At 49.3% G+C, this 20,150-nt stretch overlaps 1 protein-coding gene and 1 long non-coding RNA gene across 16 annotated transcripts in view; one reads left to right on the top strand and one right to left on the bottom strand.

Moving 5' to 3' along the window:
* Positions 1-20,150, top strand: part of Kirrel3 (kirre like nephrin family adhesion molecule 3) — a 554,955-nt gene that overhangs the window by 370,886 nt on the left and 163,919 nt on the right. The gene's annotated exons all lie outside the window — the stretch shown is intronic.
* Gm45955 lies at positions 3,363-13,734 on the bottom strand. 4 transcript variants are annotated; one of them, XR_003948314.1, is made up of 4 exons: positions 11,147-13,734; positions 8,581-8,630; positions 4,262-5,120; positions 3,363-3,488 (listed from the first exon to the last, which is right to left on the bottom strand). It is a non-coding gene; the product is annotated as a predicted gene, 45955 (long non-coding RNA). The 4 variants fall into 4 exon arrangements; XR_003948312.1 differs by having other exon boundaries at positions 4,262-11,266; positions 11,760-13,734; XR_003948313.1 differs by having other exon boundaries at positions 4,262-4,325; positions 8,581-13,734.

Genomic DNA, 20,150 nt, shown 5'->3' on the forward strand with positions numbered 1-20,150 from the left:
TTCCCTTCTTTTTCTGCTGCAATATTCTCTCACCTAATAGAAGATGATTGCAAAAATAATTATATCAAACTGTGGCCAACACATACAAAATAAATGGGGGAAAAATGAAGGTTATCTGGCGTTGGATGGGAAACATGAGAAAGGGGAAGCTCGTGGAAGCAGGGAAGGTAATTGTGCATCAATCAGATGATTACAGAGTGGGTGGGAAAATTAAGGTGACTGATTGGCTGCTAGGTGTTCTGATCCCAGATGGAAATCAGAACATGGATCGGAACTCATTAGCCAAATTATCCACTTCCTATATTCGTGTGCTTTAGAAAACAGTCTAACCTTACACTGTGTGTGTGCGTGTGCGCGTGTGTGCACTTGGTTCACAGAAGCCACAGCCAATGTTGATGGTGCTTGAACTTCCAAAATAACACTTACTGGGGTGTGTGCATTATCTGCAATGGCATTCTGTGATTTTTAATGTGCTTCTGAAGAAGCTTGTATCAAAACCAAATAAAAATAAAAGGGAGGACACCTCCCCCACAACTTACACACTCATTCATTTCTTTTTAAAAAAATCTAACCTGTAGGTGCCAGTCTATAATCACAGATATTTAGGAGGCTGACACGGGATTGCCATGAGTTTGAAGCCAGCGTGGACTAGTTTGAGGCTAGCAAGACTCTATCCTCCAGAAACTTATCTTCAGTAACTTACAAGTTCCAGACAGCTTGTTAGCACAGTCAGATAATGGGAAAGCACAGAAAAAAAAAAGTATAAGAGGATCAACACAGAAACGAACTCACTCTGATCATGACGGATCGAGCACTCATTGTATGCCAGGGTGCTGTAGCCTGCAGAGGCTTTGTGAACCCATAGACACACTGCTCTCTCCCTTGGAACCTGTATGATGGTGGAGATCGTCCACCACACAGACCAAACTGTGTAAATCCGGCAGTAACCAGCGCAGTGAAGAAAAAGGCCGTGTGAGATGAGCATTATGCTTAAGTGTGAGCGGAAAAAGAATTAGCATTGAAGACTTGGTCCCAGCAGGTGGCGCCATTGAGAGACTGTGTGGGCACTAACTCTATGGCTGTATTACTCGGTTCACACCAGAACTGGCTACTACTAAACAGTGAGACCCGGTTGAAGGAAGTAGACCCCTGATGCATACCTTGGAGGCTCTCTCTGTCTTGTCCCCAGTAGCACTTTCTCTTTCCTTCTCCTCCCGGCTTCACTCTCATTCCTATTCCTGTGCTCTCTTGCTCTGCTCCCTGGCTGCCAAAAGGTGAGCTGTTGTGCTCCACTGTGCCCCTCCCTGTTTTAAACTTCCCCTTCAAGGCCCACAGCAAGCATCATAGCTGACCGCTCTGAAACCGGGAACCAAAACAAATCTCTCTATCTCTTAAGTTGTTTCCAGTATTTTGTCACAGCAACAGTTGGCTAGCATAACGCGGTGATTGGGAGTGTGCAACAGGCCTGCCAGAACCAGGCTCTGAGGAGCCCCGTGGAACAGTGTGTGGTCTGAAGGCAGGCAAAGAGCAGAGCAGCGCACTGTTGGCAGCCGAAGCCAATGAGCCAAACTCAGACATAAACTTGGCTAGGCCAGATCTAAGACAGCAGATGGGAGAGAGGCAGCCCCGATAATCAGGGCGTACATAGGGGGCTACTGTGCCCTTGGAAGCTAGAAGTAAGGGGCGGGGGGGGGGGGATAAGACCTGGTGCCTGCCATCTCTGTCACAGATGGTCGAGAGACCTCCGTGTAGGTCTTAGAGATGTATATCCAATAGTCAAAACTTCCCAAGCTGGTCCCCAGTGACATGGCTAAAGCTGCAACATCTGGAATAGTGTTCTTGGCTTTCTGAGAAAACAGCTTTGTCCATACCTAAATAGAGACCACTGAGGTCAGTTCCACTGGCCAATGCTCTGAGGGAGGTGGTAAGCTTTCCAAGAGACCCAGAAACAGATGCACCCAGGCAGGACCCATCCTCCCACATGCTACCTGAAGTCCTAGCCCACAAAAGCAAGGGAATGGCCCCTTCAAACTTTCATTATTGGCTCCCCCAACCCCTTTGGTCATAGCACCAGGTCATGTGTTTGCCCAGTGGTCCACAAACCACAGCTCCTCTTCAGACTGAGTGACAACAATGTTGGTCATTATCCCTTCCTTATTGTCATGAGGTGGAGGACAGGCCAGGTTGGCCTGTCATTCTTGAGCCTCATTGCTTTGGAAACTGTTCACCAAAATATTCTTGCAAATGGGACATCAAAATGAACCCCAACCTCCAGGCACCATCCCCAGGCTGTCTTGAAGCAGGCGACAATGTGCATAATGGCTAACAGCACAGGCTCTGTAAGTAGGTCAGACTCATCTTTGCAACTGAACACATGTGTGACATTGGCCAGTTTACTTAACTTTGCCAAATCCGTTCTTTCATTAATAAGCTGAAAATCATCACAATACCTTTCAACAACATTGCTTGTTCTGTGGATCCAATGAAGCTACTATGTTTATAAAAATTTTACCTCATCTTCTGTTACACAGTAAATGGACAGTTGGTGTGACCTGTTCACAACAGAGAAACTGGCACAGGAAGAGTGGGACCCATGTGTGGGTGGCTTTCAGCCCTGGCTGCATGTTACATCACCCTGGGCCTGCCACCTCAAAGCGACTCCTCCAAACAATCAAATCTGCATTTCTGCTCAGGAATTAGGGGTCAGAGTTTTTACAGCTCTTTCAGGTAATTCCAACTTGCAGCCAAGGTTGATGGTCACCAGGACACGACCCACTACCCCAGTTCTTTCCAGATCCATTGGGGATCAAGTTTCTGTAGGTAAACATACTTCAGAGGTTCCCAGAAAAGAGCTTTGTGCCAAGCTGTCCCTGAAGGGCTCCAGCAGGCCAGAGCATGGCAAACATGACACTGTCCCTGCCTTTCCTTCCCCCTTACTAAATACCTTTAGCGACATAGCCACCTAGGTCTATTTCCTTATTTGGTCACTTCCCATCCATTACCAGCCCTAATTAACATGCCCAATTAAAATCAAACATCTCCTTCTCGCTCCAGGGTTTCCCCCTGTTCCCTTATCAACTACCTTTTGCCTATCAGCCATGTCTGCCTTCTTTCTCCAGAGACACTTTTGTCTCTCCCAGGGTAAATACCCCTCCCTCTCTTCCTTGCCCCTTCTCTTCTCCCTCATCCTCTATCTGCCAGTCTTTGTCTCTTATTCCCTGCCCTTTGTCCTTCTGTGACAAATAAATCTCCTTTTACTGAGAACTTGGTCTTGGTGTGTCCTGTTAGATTGTCCTTTTCAGTCACCTCGTTCTACATTCAGACTCATTTGTCCACTACCCCTCCCTCCCCCCCCCCCCACGCAGTGACCCTGCACTTGCCTTTCACAAAGTCGTTTGTCTTGACATCTCAGGTAGGTTGAGGAAGAATGCCTCATGCACGTCTTAAGGCAGGCGTAGCTCTGCTCCGTTGTCCATGCTCAGGACAGTCTAAGGGAAATCATACAGAATGAGTACCACATAAATAATGTCTAGCCAGTTCAGCCACCAGTCCCAGGAGAAGACACCCATCAGTTCTCCTGACCTGAGGGCAAGCTGCCTAGAGCCACACAGGTGTGGCTCTTGATTCCTTATGTTCATCAGAAGCTGCCCCTGGCCCTATTTCTTCTTGACATTTGGGCCTCAGCACATAGGGCACATGCAAGTCAGTGGGCAGTCAGCTAGGGCTCCTCAGCTTAGCACCAGTCTGTGTAGTGTTCAAGTTGGCCATGGTGTTAGCTCTTCCCCCAACTCTCCTATGGTACTAATTGCCCTCCATATCTCTTTCACAACAAATACCTCTCTGGTGTGACTGCCTCTGCCTCCAACTCACAGGGGTGACTCATTTATTTAATAGGATGCCAAGCAACTTCGATGAGCTGCCTGCCTGCCTACAATAGGTGGCTGCAGGGTTCTCGGAGGACATGCCCCCTGCACAGCTTGTCCTCCATGTTAAGTCGCTCATCCCATGCCAGAAGCACCAGGTCTGAGACTCCAAGAAATGCAAGCTGGAGCTGGTAACCAGGAGGCAAGGGGACCCAGCACTTTGCTTCTAACTAGTTTCTCCTTCCCCATTCCTGTACTGGGGAGAGGGGAGGATCTTATTGCAGCAGGGCCAGGTGCCCGGATCAGCTGATCAGCGCAGGGTGCCTTCAGAGCTCAAAAGCAAGAAGCTTTGTGACTAAGGAAGCCATTTGGGGAGGGGCAATCGTAGTTTTACCTACCTGGGAAGATGCTGGTGGAATGCCAGACAGGCACCTCCTAGGGACAGAGGAAGGGCACCAGAGGCTAAATGTAGCGGAAAAGCAAGGTTAGTGAATTTAATGAGGTGATCTTAGGCAGCTTAATTCTCGAGATAGCCTGGGGCTAGAGGAGGAGCCCTGCTCAGGAAGTCTGAGAGTTAGATGTAGTCCACTAATTAGATCTCACAAAGCCTTTGGTTTGTGTGTGTGTGTGTGTGTGTGTGTGTATGTTTTAGTCATGTTTGCACGGGCTGCCAGGTGGGTGGGAGGCTTTTTGGATGGGGGTTTCTCTAATCTCTCCTTTTTGCAATCCTGCCTTCCTCCCTACCTGCCCTGAAAGAGGCTCTCTACCACCCACACTCACTCCAGCTACATTTCTACAATCGGTACACAAACCAAGCTACCACGCCCACACTTCTGGGTTGGTGAAATACAGGGCTGAGAATGATGCCAGAGACATCGTTCACAGGGGCTCCACATGCCCTTGGACTCTGCTGAGACTGAGCAGCCGAGATAGTGCCCAGACAGTCCCCTCTCCCTTACCAAACCACCTCCCCCATTGTGATGACCAGGGCGCCTCGCTGCACCTATGGGCTATAAGCTCTCAATCAGTGACTGAGGTTCACCTTGCTCGACTAAACCCAAAGAGAAGGAAGGGGAGCTCCCAGGAGGCAGGTGGCCCATCAGCAAGTCATGAAGGTCTCAGTTTCTCCACCTGTAAAGTGGCTGGCAGAAGAGGCCATGGCTGGAAGGATGCAGAATGGGAGCTTTGCTTTGACCTTGCTAGGAAGGCTGTGGATGTCATGTCTGGGCTCTGAGGACAGTAGAAGCCACTGAATGCCTACATAATTAAGAACAGCCAGCAATTAAGAACAGCAATAGGAAGGACATCTTTGGACCTGGAGGCAGGAGCTGAATGCCTGCTCCCAGGAGATGACCCACCTGTGGAGAGCCTGCTCCCCCCAGTGGAAGGAGGCTGCTATGGCCAGCTAGAGGCCTGCACCCTGTGAAGAAGGCAGAGGAAGGCAAGTCTGTCCTTTCTCTCCCATCGAAGAGCTGGCACACTTAAAACGGAAAGCAGACCCAGCCCAATCAGACCTGATGGTTCTGTTCAAACCATCTACAGTTTGGCATTAAGGCAAAATCTGTGCCTGGCCACTCACGTTTCAGTTTCCTTCTCTGTGAAAGAGACAGCAGCTAATCTCAGCTCTATCATGGAGCTGAGCTCATGGAGTGGACTGCCCTATTCGTCCTCGTGGCTAGACCCCAAAGATTCCTTGGCCTCCTGGAAGGTTCTGGCCACTCCACAGCCTCCAGGTAAGCCCGGCTGCTGGAGAGACTCTCCTCTTGGTAGGGAATAAGAAATAAATGTTTAACGAGGCAGATGAGAGGGCATATCACTATGAGTACCAGGCTGAGTAGCAGCAGTCCAGCTCCAAAGTGGCTCACTTCACCCGGTTACCTCCCCCACACCCATGGCATCCCACCCTTAGATGCCTTCCTGTCTTTGATCAGCCTGCACTTCTAGCGAAGAAATGGCAGCAGGGTTGGGGGAATGTACATGGAGAAAAACGAGCGTGTTGTGTGTGTGTTAAAGTTTTAATGCCCCTACAGGGTTCTAGGGAAATGTCCCCAGAAGGATAAACATGCTCTGAGTCTCCTCCCCTCACAGCCTACTGTGAACCAAGTTACAAATGTTGGAAACCTGGACTGGCTCTCTCCATCCTCACTCTGAGGTCACCTTGCCTTGCCTCCCATCCTGCGGTGGTGTACAGGATCCCCGCTGCTGTCAAAGTGTGGAGCCATCTGGGATTTGGCCCAGTGACCACTCTAAGGTGGCAAACCATGAACAGCAGACCCCAGGATGTCTGGACTTCCTTTCCCCCATGGTCCTATGAAATAATCCTATTAGTATTAGGAATCTCTAGCATCTTCTGGGTCATTACTACATCGTTGAAGTCCATCTGTATACCCACATGTCTAATCCAATCAACAACCCAAGAAGATAAGTGTTAGCAGTTTCCTAGCATTTACAGATTAGGACACTAAGGCCCAGAAGAGTTATGTTACTTACCCAGTGTCTCCCAACATGGCTCTAAACTCAGGCAGCACAGCTACAGAGTCCACGTATGTGCACTCGACACTAAATGGTGGCTTATGAAGACTCCCGATCCCCTTTCTGATTTGAGAGTTTATATGCTAGGCACTGTTCTGAGCTCGGTCTGCCTCTTGTAGAATGCTCCCAACAGCACTGTGAGGCAAACACACACTCTCCTCCGAATTACATGTAGAAAGAAGAAGGCTCAGAGAGATGAGATAAGTTACCCAAAGTCACAGAGATAGTGAGAAGCCAACTGGATCCAAAGTCAAATAGGATCTGATATCTATATGCCTTTGGGTCACATGGCAGCTGCCTGTGTCCTGCCCAGAGACATTGAGTGAGTGCCTCCTTCTCCCATGCTAAAAAATGAATAGAGAGAACCAGTGATAGTCCCTTCTGCCTGTGTCCCTGGTCTGATCCTGAGAAAAAGGACAACACTAGCAATCTCTGTACTCTGCTTTTGGGGCAGAGCATTCTGTTGTCTGTTGTTCTCACGGCACATTCTCACTGGTGTGCCCTGCTGGCCTCTTCCCTAGCTCCAGTGTAAGGCAAGGATGTACAGCAGGCCCAGTGTGATGTGACACATGGCCAAGAATGGCGATGTATTTATTAAATGAAACCGACAACTTTCATTAACCCAAGTAGACATTATTAAAACACGCTAGCTGTCTCTGAGAAATGGAGTGTCCAGCTCAGGCTGGGAGCAGAGTCTGCCTTGCACGCTCTGAGATGCAGAGAGTGGCCTGAGCCTCTCTCCCAGCCTTCTGCAACCCATCCATCATTTCCCATGAACTGGACCACAGCCTGAGCCCCCCCCCCCCCACATCCCACTCCACTCCCTTTTCCCCATGACCACAGGCACCTCTTCATTGCTCTCTGAACCATGAGTGTGGACCCAGGCAGTCTCTGTATAGAGACTAGGATACTCTGTTATTGTGACTGTGCTTGAAGATGCAGCCACCCTCTGAGTCCGTGACTGAAGACATTGTCTGCAGCATATTGAAACTGGCCAGAAATTGGGAAATAACTGACAAAGGTTAGGGTTATGATTCCTGGCCGGAAATGTGGTTTAGTGGGAATCCCAGTTTTCCAAACTACTAGAATCCATTATTAAAGAGAGTTATCTATGGAGAAATCACCACCATGGAGGAGCCATGGCAAAAGGGTAGAAAGAAGCCAGAATTATAAGGACCAGTGGAAGGGACTACAGCTTGAGGCCACCCCAGCCATACACTAACTCTGACTAGGAGTCTCAGCTGAAGTGCAGGAGAACATAACCATGATCAAATCTGCCATTTTGTACTTTACAAGGTGTTTTTACATATGCTATCACATTAGTCCTGGCCAGCCGGCCAGCCCAACTTGGTCTGCCTTTCATTGGAAGGGGAGAGGGGACTGAGGGGCTAAACACCACAATTAGGAAGCTGTGCTGTTTCCCCCTGCCTACCTCATCTCTAAGACCTCTTGTTTCATTATGATCCAAAGACCAATGTCTACCTTAGGAGGGTGCCATTCTCTCCCAGCTTAGAAGCACTACTATGGTCACCACAGCTGGAGGCAAATTGATGGACGTGGCTTGCAGCACACATTATAAGACCACAGGCAGAACTGTTGCCCTTTAGTGTAATACTATAAGGCTTGATCAGCTGCTCCAATATCTGTGCCATACCAGAGGCTAAGCGGGGTTCTGCATGTGCTAGGGCTCTGCAAGCCAAGCACTTGATATGGAACCAGCAGTGGTAGCTCTTGTTCTAAGTAAGGAATAGAGTAGGAGCTACCCAAGAACACATGGCAGCTAGGGCTTAGTGAACAGTCTAGTTTCAGAAGCCCCATACATTCTAGGGGTTCTCCATGACTATCCTCACATGGGCTCTGTCTTAGGGTTTCCTTTGCTATGAAGAGATACCATAACCAATGCAACTCTTAAAAAGGACATTTAATTGGGGCTGGCTTATAGGTTCAGAGGTTCAGTCCATTATCATCAAGGCAGGAAGCATGGCAGCATCCAGGCAGACATAGTGCTGGAGGAGCTGAGAGTCCTACATCCTGTTCCCAAGGCAACCAGGAGAAGACTGTCCTCCAGGCAACTAGAAGGAGGGTCTCAAAGCCCCCCACTGACACATTTACTCCAACAAGGCCATATCTCATAATAGTGCCATTCCTTGGGCCCAAACATATTCAAACCACCATAGGCTCTCACCTTTGTCAGATCTGGGGTCCTCATCTTAAGATAAGACAGCCCACGGTCATCTACTGAGGAGACAGCACAAAGACAGGAGTAACTTAGTCACCTTTCTTGTCCCACCAGCTTGCATCTTGCTTTTTGTAAGAGAGTGTCAATAGACATTAATGGATGACTAGAAAGGAAGGCAGTAGGGAGGAAGATGATAAAAGAGGAATGAGAGAACTGACTAAAAGATGTGTGATAGGATTATTTATCCCTCCTAATGACAGCACTGTGAAGCTGACCTTGTCTAGAAGTTAGTCTAAGGAGGGGACATACGTGGTGAGCATAAACAAAACCCCAGCGGGCCTTAGAAAAACATGGAGTTTCTCTCGCCTCTCGGCTCCCTCATACCTCCCTTCCCTTTAGCATTCGCATCAAACCCAGAGCTGCCAGTCTTCTGGGGCTAGGGAAAGTGACAACTGGCAAAACTGGCATGGGATACTGCTCTTTGGCATGCTGTAGAGTCTGGGATGTCGGCACAGCCAGCTGTATGCCATCAGTGCCCAATACAGGACACAGGCTCAGCTGCACAGCTCTCCCAGAGGCTCAAAGGCCCAGGACCCATTCCTGTTCCTTACAGTTCAGCAGGCTGTGGAAAGCTGGAGAGGCAGGGACCAGAGAGGGCAGGTCCCTGAGACATGGCACTGGCCCTCTCTCCTGCTGCCCCACTTCCTGTCCTTGTCAAATTTCCCATCCTCAAGTCCACTCTCAATTGCCCCCAGTCCCATTCCCAGTGCCTCTTCCTTAAACTCAGAGACATCTATTCCTTAAGCCATTGGGAACTAGGGCTCCTGTCACAGGGGAGAGAGAGATTTCTCTCCACAGCTGTTTTGAGATGATGCCAGGATGCTGTTGGAGTTGGCATGAGCTCTCACCTGCCCATCTGGGTTCAACATGAATTTATTGTTTTAATCAAACTACTAAGTGAAATGGGCCACCCTGTCTCTTCTCCCTCGCATGGGTAACAGCACCTCAGAGTCCATAGGAGAACCTCAAGTGTGCAGACACCTCCTGCAATTGTAATCTTGATTGTCATTTGACCACAATTGATTATAAAGCAAGCAACTGGGCACACCTGTAAGAGATTCCTCTTAATTGAACTGTTTGAGGTAAGAACATCCACCCTAGATCTGGGTGGGCCACAACTTCTGCTTGCAGCCTGCATTTTAAAAAGCGTAAAAGAAGAGAAAGGGAAAAGAAAAGGAGAAAAAAGAACATGGAAGATAGGAAGCTTTGGTTTCACTTGCTCACCCTCACTCTTGATGGCAAGTTCATCTATCTTGCTGCTGAGACATTCCTTCACTGGTATTAGAATCTACTTCTTCAGTATTCCAAAGTATACTAAAGACTAGCCTAGGCACCCAGCCTTGTGCACTGAACAGCTATCCGATTCTGAGCCTTTCTGTCCAGAGGCAGTCATTGTTGGACTAGATGGACACAGCCTGTAGTCCACTCCAATAAATCCTCCTTTACGATCCCTTCTATCAGTTCGGCTCCTATAGAGAATCCTATTGACAATGCGCCTGCAGCATGGCTCAGGCTGGCACATGGGCATGCATTCTCCGAACCCTCTCAGTCAGTGGTTCTCATCCATCCTGATGCTGCGACCCTTTAATACCTCATGTTGTGGTGACCACGCCCCCAGCATAAAATTATTCCATCGCTACGTCATAACAACAGTTTTGCTACTGTGGTGGATTGTAATGTGAATGTCTGATATACGGGATATCTGATATGTGAGCCCTGTGGGGGGTTGCAACCCATAGGTTGAGAGCTGCTGCCCTAAGTCAAAAGATCACAAATTGCGTCTCATCCAGCTATCTATGTGTTTATCAGGAACCCACCCATGAGTTCAAGGGAGAGAGGGAGCTGCTCTCTCACTTTGTGCTGTCAGTCTGACCTTGACAATGGCTTTAAACTTGTCCAAGGTTGTTCTGAAATGTCTCCCCCGATTTCTTGCCTGGCTTCCAGCCCCACAGGCTTTCCCACACAGCACAGTAAGCTGGGGCACATGGGCAGGTCCAAGTCATGCCTTTGATGTCAAAATGAGGACCGTGAGCTGAGTGACAAAGGTCTCAAGAGATGACTAGTCGCCCATGCTAAGCACAGAACCACACCTATCCTTTCTGTGGTGGAACTAGGGTCAAATGACAAAAAAAAATCAGAGGGTTTGAAGTTTAAGGACTCAGACGAAAGGCTCACCTTGGTCACCTTATAGCTGTGTGACTTCAGACACAACACTTGACCTTTCTGGGCCTTTCCCTCCTCTGTCTTGGGAAGATGGCAGTAAGGATCAAGTGAGGTGGTAAGCACAGGCAGGCACGGACAAGCAGGAGGCACCTGCCTAGGGCTTCTCTGGCCTCATGCAGAGTACAGGAGGCCAGGAGAGGAAGGGGGAGCTGGGATCCTGCACACCCTAACACTACAGGCAACACCACCTGTCCTCAGAAGCTCGGGGAGCCCTGTGCACATCATGCATCCCCTTCCTCCCTTGTCCTAAAATTGATCAAAAGGCAAACAGCAGTGCTGCGGGGCTAACCTCCTTGTATGGGTCCTCTTGTCAGTAAACAAGCTCCGCCGTTCAATTCAGCTCCAGTGCCCTGTTGATCATGCTACAGCAAGGGCCGCAGTCCTGCGGGGCCTAGTGTCTCTGGCTTTGCTAGGAGAATCAAAGCAGATGCCTTGGGTGACCGGATTTCATCTCAGATCTCTTGTCTCCTGAAACTTGTGCGGCTCACTCTCATTCCCTCCTATGCACCCATTCCCTTCCTCTACCCTGCCACACTACCCTCGTGGGAGGAAGGGGCATCCCAGAGCAGCTCTGTAGCTGAGGGAGCCCCTTCTAGCACCTTTAAGACAGAGAGTGTAATTCTGCAAGATGCTCCATTGCGAGGAGCAATGGGTGGCACGAAAACCCACCAACAGGAGTGTCTAGGAACATGGATGGAGATGCAGCAATCCGGAAGCATGGACTGGTGAGGCCTAAACCAGTTGCAGGCATCAGGGCCTCCTCTTTGGCTTCTCCCAAGCACCCAGGGAGAAACCAGCTGAGCAGTGAGGGAAAAGCTGGCTTCTGTTTACAGCCATCTATCTCCCATAATTAGCCATTTAGGAAGAAAATAGCCTTCAAATTCAAAGGTAAATTGACTTACATTGGGATAATAACGTTTGATTGAGCACGGGAAGTTCATCTTCAGAGTATGAGAGCAAACAAATTGCTTTTCTTCCCCAGTGCTTGGAAAGAAACAAAATGAAATTGCAGGTGCTCCGGAGCCGTGTGCCAGTGCCTCCCGGCCCTCAGTAGCCCCAGGCTCCACACAGAAGCAAGGGCTTCGGCGGCTGTTCTGTTTCTGTGCTGGTCCTTTGCTGGTCCTTGTTCGGAGGATCTTAAAATTATACTGCCTCACATCAGTGTGGCAATCAGTTATTATTGTCAACAAGAGCATGAAGGGACATCAAATCCCTCCTTTCCATGGAGACTGTTCATAAATGCACTGCTTTATTGATTCTTCAATTGTAGAGCTTGCTCCCTGCTTTAGCTTCCGGGAGCACTGGGGCACGGGAGAGGGATGATGCAGGGAGGAAGGATCAAGAGTTTAAGATTTTGCTCCAGCTGAGTCAGAACTCCCGGGTGATTTCCTTGTGGTGGCTGAGCTCTGTGAGGAAGGGGATCTATAGAAGGGAGAGCGGGTAAGAAGTGGCCATTCCAGTATAGAAACAGATCTCATGAACCAGGCATGAGAAGAAAGCCTGAGAGAGCACTGCCAGAAACAAGGCCTCACCAGCCACGCCCCTTGCTTGGCACCTTGGATCCTGGCAAAAATCCCCCTTGTATTTGGATTCCTAACAGAAACCTGACTGCATCAACGGAGTCCTTCTTCGGTCCTGATAACATTTATCTCTTACTGTGAGTCTTTGGAGTAGTGAGAGGATTCAGACTTGAGAGTCCGTGCGCATGTGCAGGGGCAGGCATGCGCACCTGTTCCACTGTCAGCCAGCTCCCCCACGCTAACAAAACCCCGCAGAAAACAGCTTAAAGGAGCAAGGGATTTTATTTCCTGGCTCCTAGATTTGGAGATTTCTGTTCATGGTCTCTTGCCCCATCTCTCAGAGCCTGTGCTGAGGGAAGGAACATGATGTTGGGATCCTATGTAGAGCGCAGCTGTTCACTTTTGCCGAGGTCAAAAGCAGACAGCAATACAGCTGGGTAGAGAGTACCTAGCAAAGGCATGATGGCCCTAGTCAGGGACCCTCCATGTGACCCCTCTACTTACGGCATGCCTCCCCACTGCCTGCCTATAGACCATTTGACTATGATCCATCCATGGATTAATTCACTGCTGGAATCAGAACCTTCACAATCCAGACACCTCCGAACAATGCTACTCTGGAGACTAAGTCTTCAACATAGGAATCTGGGTGGATGACAGGGAGGTATTCTACATCCTCTGGCTGGTAGCATGAGAGTTTTAAAAACCAGAGTCCAGTTACGGCGGCGGGGGGGGGGGGGCACTGAAGCACATTTCTCCTATGCTAATAAAGCCCCCACCCCAACCCGGAGTCCATTTATTGCGGGGTTAAATCATCAGCTTCTGACAATTCACATTCGTTATCTCCAGATTGATGTGGGTCAGGAATCTAGATGTGGCTTAGTGGGTTCCCACTCCACCTCCTTAGGCTGCTGTAGAAGCCCTGGCTAGGGCGTGCCTGGAGCAGGGTGTTGTCCATTCCTCTTCATGTAGCTAAGGGCTGGATTTTGCTCTACGGATGCTGGTGGCCAAGATGTCACCATAGCTTACTGCATATCATCCAATGTCCGTCCACCCTCAGTTCCTGCTACAGATGTCTCTTCTGGCTTCTCCTTGCCAATGCGGGCAGCTGAGGAAAGACCAAGGGAGGATTCCAAGACAGGTTGGAAGCAATGTCTGTCATTCTTGCTCTGTCCTGTTAGAGGGAAGCACGTTACCAGGCTGGACTATCTCTCATGAGAAAGTAGAAACTAGTTGGACCTTGAATGTCGCCAGAGACCTTATGACCTGGCTACCAGGAGATGGTAATGGAACCTTTAAGAGGTATAGCCTATGGAGTCCTGGATTTAGCTCAGTGGTAGAGCACCCTGGATTCGATCCTCAGTTAAGAAAGAAAGAAAGAAAGAAAGAAAGAAAGAAAGAAAGAAAGAAAGAAAGAAAGAAAGGAAGGAAGGAAGGAAGGAAGGAAGGAAGAAAGAAAGAAAGAAAGAAAGAAAGAAAGAAAGAAAGAAAGAAAGAAAGAAAGAAAGAAAGAAAGAAAGAGAAAGAGGGAGGCAGGGAGGGAGGGAGGAAGGAAGGAAGGAAGGAAGGAAGGAAGGAAGGAAGGAAGGAAGGAAGGAAGGAAGGAAGAAAACAGGTATAGCTTAGCTGTCAGCCTCCTGGTCACTGGGGACATTCACTGAGAGGGTCTATGGGATCCTCCTCTCTTCCTCTTTCTCTCTCATTTCTTGACCCTAAGAAGAGCCGTGAGCATCCTCCATGAAGCACTGCTATGGGTCCAGCTACTCATGATCACAGCTACATAAATGATCACAGAATGACACCACTAAGACCATTGTCCCAAGTCACCTCTTATCTTTGAAACCTGCTTATCTCGTATGTACTTACAGCCATGGAAAGCAGGTTTTTGTGCATGGAGTCGAGGTATCTGGGAAAGCTGTTGTCACAGAACCTTGGTTAGCCTGTCACATGCAGATTTTAGATTAAGATAGAAACTAGCCGGAGGTCCTGGTCTTGGGGCTCTTTCTGGAACCCTCAAGCCCCAAGAAGGCTCAGCCTCAGAGAGCACTGGGGTGTGGGCACATGAATCCAGCTTCCGCAGACATCAAGCTGATGCAGTAGCAGGTGACTGCAGAGGCTCACAACAGCCCCAGGTAAAAGTTTTCACTCAAAAGAAAAGCCTGGTTCTCTGCCCAGGCATCTGTGTATCTGACCTGGACCCAGGTAAATGCCAGGAGAGGAAAGAGGTGACAGAGAGACCATGCAAGGAGGTGAGAAGAATAAACAGTGTAAGGAGGATGGGGACCTTTTCATGAGAAGTGTTACAGGAAAGGAAGAAGTAAAGAGGTGGGGGCAGGAATTGCAGGAGCTGCTCAAGGCTTGCCTGCCTCTCTGCGCTGGCGCACCAGAGGCCAAGACACCCAGCCCGGACAATGCAGCGGAAACAATGGAAGATGCTGGAAAGCCCCACAAATAGGGGCCCAGCGCAGCTCCCTGGATGTCTTAGCAGATTAATAAGGCTTTTGAGGACTCCAGAAACGTCTTTGTGAGTCAGAACCTGACAGAGGCCAATGTGGGGTTCTTTGAAGCCTCTTTTTCAGCTGCTTGAAACCACGGACTCAGACGCTCTGTGCCCGTGAGGAGGGGTGAAGCCTGGGCGAGCCAGGAAAAGCTATTGTGTCTCTAGAAAATGGGATCCCACGAGGGGAGTTCATAACAGCCGTGAGCAAGCCATTGAAGTTGGAAGGCAGGCACATTCTTAGTTCAAGCACAATGATCTGGCCAGACAATGAGAGGGAAGCAGCCACTTCTCACACACAAAAGCCGTGACAGGGCTGAGAACATTCTGGGAAGCCTAGGAGTGGGCTCGCCGGGCAAAACCGGAATATTACTCTGGCTATACTAAAGACACTGAAATGCAGAGACATTAAGAGCACCTCAGGGGTAAATGGAAGTGTGGTCGTCAATCTGTGTCAGTTTGACATTCACTGATTTACAATAGAGATCCAAAGTAATGGGCAGTAGCCTAAGCGAGGGAGGGACCACGTTTTCTCTCACATGACAAGAAGTCTAGGGGTACACGGGGCACCCATCATTAGCACAAGCTTCCGCTCTCTTGTTACAACCTCACAGTCAAAAATAATTGTGGAGGCTCCAGCTACTGGCTCCACTTTTCAGGCTGAAATTAAAAAGGGGAGAAAGCAGAGATGGGGTACACTTCTCAAGTGAGCTAGTTGTCTTTTAAAAAGCCCACTCTACTTTCCCTACTTTATTATTCTCCCTGGTCATTTGTTATTATTGTATCCCATTCCCCACACTTGCCTTTTCAATGAAGCTAGGAAATTCATATTTTGATAACTGAGCTGTATTGCCACAATAGTGTAAATACTCGGGTGCTAGATAGCCTGTGGATAATACAGGTGAGCTAACTTCAGTCCAAGACTACAGCTTCCTAAATCTAAATCCAAAATCCTCTCCATTCTGATACTGTCTGTGGCTACCAGGGGCAGCATATGGCCCAAATCCCACAGCCTTAGCATGCGTCTGAGTACACTGAATTATCCTCCTCCAAGGTCTGAAGTCCTTGAGCTGTTGGGCAGGCCTGGTGACCCGTCCCTAGGATGCAATACACTCTACTCCAGTTCTCCTGAGTCTCGCATTGCCCCAAGGCCAGAGCAGGACTTCTGCAATGTGATATCACTGTCCAGAGAAGATGGGACATTTTGATAAAGCAAAGGCAGTGCTGCCCACTATAGCCAGAACTGCATATCCACATGGTCACGTTGGCCAGGCTCTATAGACAAGAGTGCAGAAGAACCAGGGTGGTTGTGCAGGTTTGTGTTATTTCCCCATGGCATCCCACTGAAACAGACTGTGTTCTGGGCCAGAGACATGGAACTAAAGGGGATAGCATAGAGGGTAGTAGGAAGAGGCTTGCCCTTTGAGACCAAACTAGCTTGTTGCTCCATATGAGCTAGTGGCAGGATAGTGTGACAGAGCTGTCCTTCTCACCAGCCTCCCTTCCCCATCTCCAAATTCCTTCTTGTGACATTTTCCAGTTACACGGCTCCTGTCTCAGAACCTTGACTTTGAATGTCTTTTCATATTGGCCTTGAAGAAGATGGTGTCATCAGTGACCTTTGGAAAAGACCACGAGGGCTTAATTAAAAACTAAACTTGGCCTCTTAATTCAGAGGGTCCTGACGACTCCCTGGCACTGACATGTACTCAGCCTTGTCAACTTACAAGAGGCTCATGGCTCTGCCCTTTAGTGTCCCCAAGCTATGGAGCCATAATGACAGACAGGCTCAGGATCCAGGACCAGCCATGCCACTCCTAGCAGAAGAAGCCCTGGCCACCAAGATTCGGGCTCCAACAGGGCTGGATCTGGGACAATGTGGGCTTAGAGGGACCTCTCCTCCTCCTGTACCACACAGCTGCCATACCCAAAGTGAGAATGCATACCGGCTTTCCTCACATGGCTGTGAGGAAGGAGAGGACCCAGGTGATGCTTCATTCTGTTTCTCTGCCATTGCTAATGAGTCCCTTAAGCCTGCCTCTCATTCCCAAAGGCCATCAAAGTAGCCTAGAGGACCAGAGACGACAGTTCTGTCTTTTCCCCTCTATCCGACATGTGCTTTTTCAGTATGTGGTCAGCAAACTCATTGGTATCCAGACATCTTACACTCAAGTCTCAGTGGTATCATCCATGACACCTCTCTCTCTTCTGTCTGTCTGTCTGTCTGTCTGTCTGTCTGTCTGTCTCTGTGTGTGTGTGTGTGTGTCTGTGTGTCTGTGTCTGTGTCTGTGTCTCACTTACAATGAACTTGTATTTTTTTATAAGCACAAGAAGCACACACTAAACCTAGGAAAGGACATATAGCTTGGTGACCATCAGGATTCTTTGCATGAAACAACAGATGCTACCAGCCTGGTGGGTGTGTTCACACTGCAAACCCGTGAGTGCGGCTTTGTGCTGAGATGTCAGGAACAGGGACAAAACAATAGCCACAGTGTCACTAGGCAGGAGGAATCGGTTCTGCTGATGCTGCTGTACAGGTGTGTGGTCCAAGGTGAGCACAGAAGCACCTTACTCGTGTGAAACTGCCATGGCTCTCAGAACTTCTGGGAAGCAGATCCCTGGGTGCAGGCATGCAGGTGGTCTGGGAAGATTGCATGCTCTCGAGAAGACATGAAGCACTGGAGACAACCCTGCCCATTCCCACATGCTGGCCAACACAGAGCCTGTTTCCACTTCCAACTACATCTGCTCATTGTCACCTCATTGCTGCTAAAACCATGGAAATAATGTCACAGAGGGCTGCTTGGCCCTCAAGCCACCATCCCCACATCACTATCCCCCCCGTTAGAAAGAAAAGTCAAAAAATGGCATTCTCCCGGCTGCTAACTGGCTATGAGACCATAGTCACTTCTGGATCTCTTTGGGCCTCAAGCTCCACCTCTGTAAAATATGGCTGAGAGCTGGTGTACCTGCAGATGAGTATCTTCTATGTTTCTTTCACTGTTTCATGTATTGATTTACTGAGCATCTAGTGTGTGCCAGACTCTGTGTTAGGGATGGAATACGGCAGTGAGCAGGGCATTATGCTAGGTCTTCATGGACATAAGCCTTGAATGTCAGAGTAATGGTGCCAACAGGACAGGTGCTTGAGTTTGGTGTCAGCCTCTGGGAGGAGAGCTTTGTTGCAGGTAGCTCCATGGGTCAGGCATCTTCAGCTTTGAATGGAGACTCTTCCCCACCCTGGAGGCTGACAACTGCATGGCAACTGTAGGCACACATCTGCTCCTGCAGGAAGCCAGCTATGCCTTCAGTCAGACGATGTCTCTGCCAGCAGAGCTTAAGAGGTTGGGGAAGTCCCTGGGCCCCATGTGCTTCAGAATTCATCAGTCTTGTTGTTCTCCATGTTGGAAGTGAGCAATGTAGCCTGGATGGGAGGCCTCATGAGAGTGATGGCCAACTGGGTCCCCTTGGAAAGACATCTCACATTAGCCTTGGCTTTGCCACTGACCAGCAAAGCCTTCAAATTCTGAGTCACCTTCTAAGGGTTGTATAAGACAAACCTTACATGTTGTATAAATATTTCATTTAAATCAAAGGCTAGGATCCAGAATAAGAAAAGAGGAGGCCAAGATCAGAGTCACCTGGCCTCCCCCACCCAGCAGTAGCTCCGGCTTGTTCTTGCCTGGATTTCTGCCGGGCAGACTCAACCTTGCCAAGGTGCTCAGCCAGAACTCCCTTTCAGGCCCTCCCCGCCACTCCAGTGGGCTAAGAGCTTTGGAAAGAAAAGAGAAGGTCGATGAAGTGGATTTCAAGAGCTCTCCAGCCGGGCCGACAGCCCACAGACCTTAACCACTGTCCCCACAGCTGTGTGAAAGCAGTACCACAGCAGCTAAGGGCACCCTGCCTACACCATGGGGGCCTGCCTCCTCAGTAAAGGACACTAAGAGCCTTGCATCTTCTCACCAGGAAAACCCAAGGCTGCCAGGGCCCAGGCAGCTGTGAGATGGCTTTGTCAGACAACTGCCTTCTCCTCCCAGAGGAACAGGGGCTACTGGTACTGAGGGTTGAGAAGCAGAAGGTGGACTGTCAGCAGGAAAAGCAAGCAGCTCTTACCAAAGAATCCTTTCTCTTCCTCAGCTTCATGGGCATTGTTTTCCAGACTATGTGTGTCCTAGCCTGAGTGGCTGCCCTGGAGACCCTGAGGAGCCTATCAGAGAAGAGAGGCTAGAGTTACATATTAAAGAATGAGGCTGGCCTTAGAGACACCCCTGCTGGGCCTCACTGGCCATTTCACTGGACCACTCCCCAGGCCTTTGAGCCCTGGCCTGGCCTCAACAGTTAAAGGCTATCAGTTATGCTATGGGAAATAGCCTCCCTCCCTGAGGAGTGCCTGCCTCAACATCTCTCCAATTCCTCATACTCTTCAGACTTCCTCCTTCCTCAGCTAAGGAAGTCCCATGTCATCTTCAAACCCTCCAAGAAAGCAGGCATGAAGGAAACAGGCCTGTAGCTAGTTGGGGGTGACTATGCCAGTGCATAGAAAAGACAGAGTCAAGGAACATGAGTTCTTTTGCCCGGTAAGAACAAAGGTGCAAGGCAGGGCTCTGCAGAGCCTAGCTAAGCTATCTCTGTCTTTTTGTGTCATCTGCCAATCTCCAGCATCTACCAGCATCCTCTCTGAGTGGGCTGTGGACCCATATCTGCCCTTCAAGAGGAAGCTCCTTCACATCACCTGGTACCCGCCCCCCAACGTTACCACAGAGATAGTGACAGTTCAAAGGATTGTGGGAGTGAGTTCCTGCATGTCTGAGAACTGCCACTCAGAATGGGCATCTCAGCTTTCCATAGTCACAATATCTCATGCGAACCCACCAAAAGCTGTGAAACTGGATAGAGTAGCCTGCAAAAAGCTACATGCACAGCCTCTAAAGATTAAAGGACTACACCAGGCCCACAGAGCCTGAGTCTCAGCTTGCCCAGCCTCCCTGAGGCCCTCTTTCTAGATTACTTCCTATTTTCAGGGCAGGGTGGCTTCTGGGATTGACTAGCAGACCTGTAGTTCATGCCAAACAGATCTTTACAAGTGGGTGACCACTGCCTGTCCTATCCCCAGAGAGTCAGGCCAGTTGGTCTCACCGACCTACTCTTCTAACTAGCCCTTAGTCCCCACAGGAAACAACCACCTGATCCCCAGTCCTTGTGGGAATTGAGGTGCGCTAGGGTTTAGGGCTCAGGGCTCTGGACTGGAAGATAAGTCTGCTGGCTGCTACCAG

This window comes from Mus musculus, chromosome 9 (assembly GCF_000001635.26).
Source record: "Mus musculus strain C57BL/6J chromosome 9, GRCm38.p6 C57BL/6J".
Classification (NCBI taxonomy): domain Eukaryota; kingdom Metazoa; phylum Chordata; class Mammalia; order Rodentia; family Muridae; genus Mus; species Mus musculus.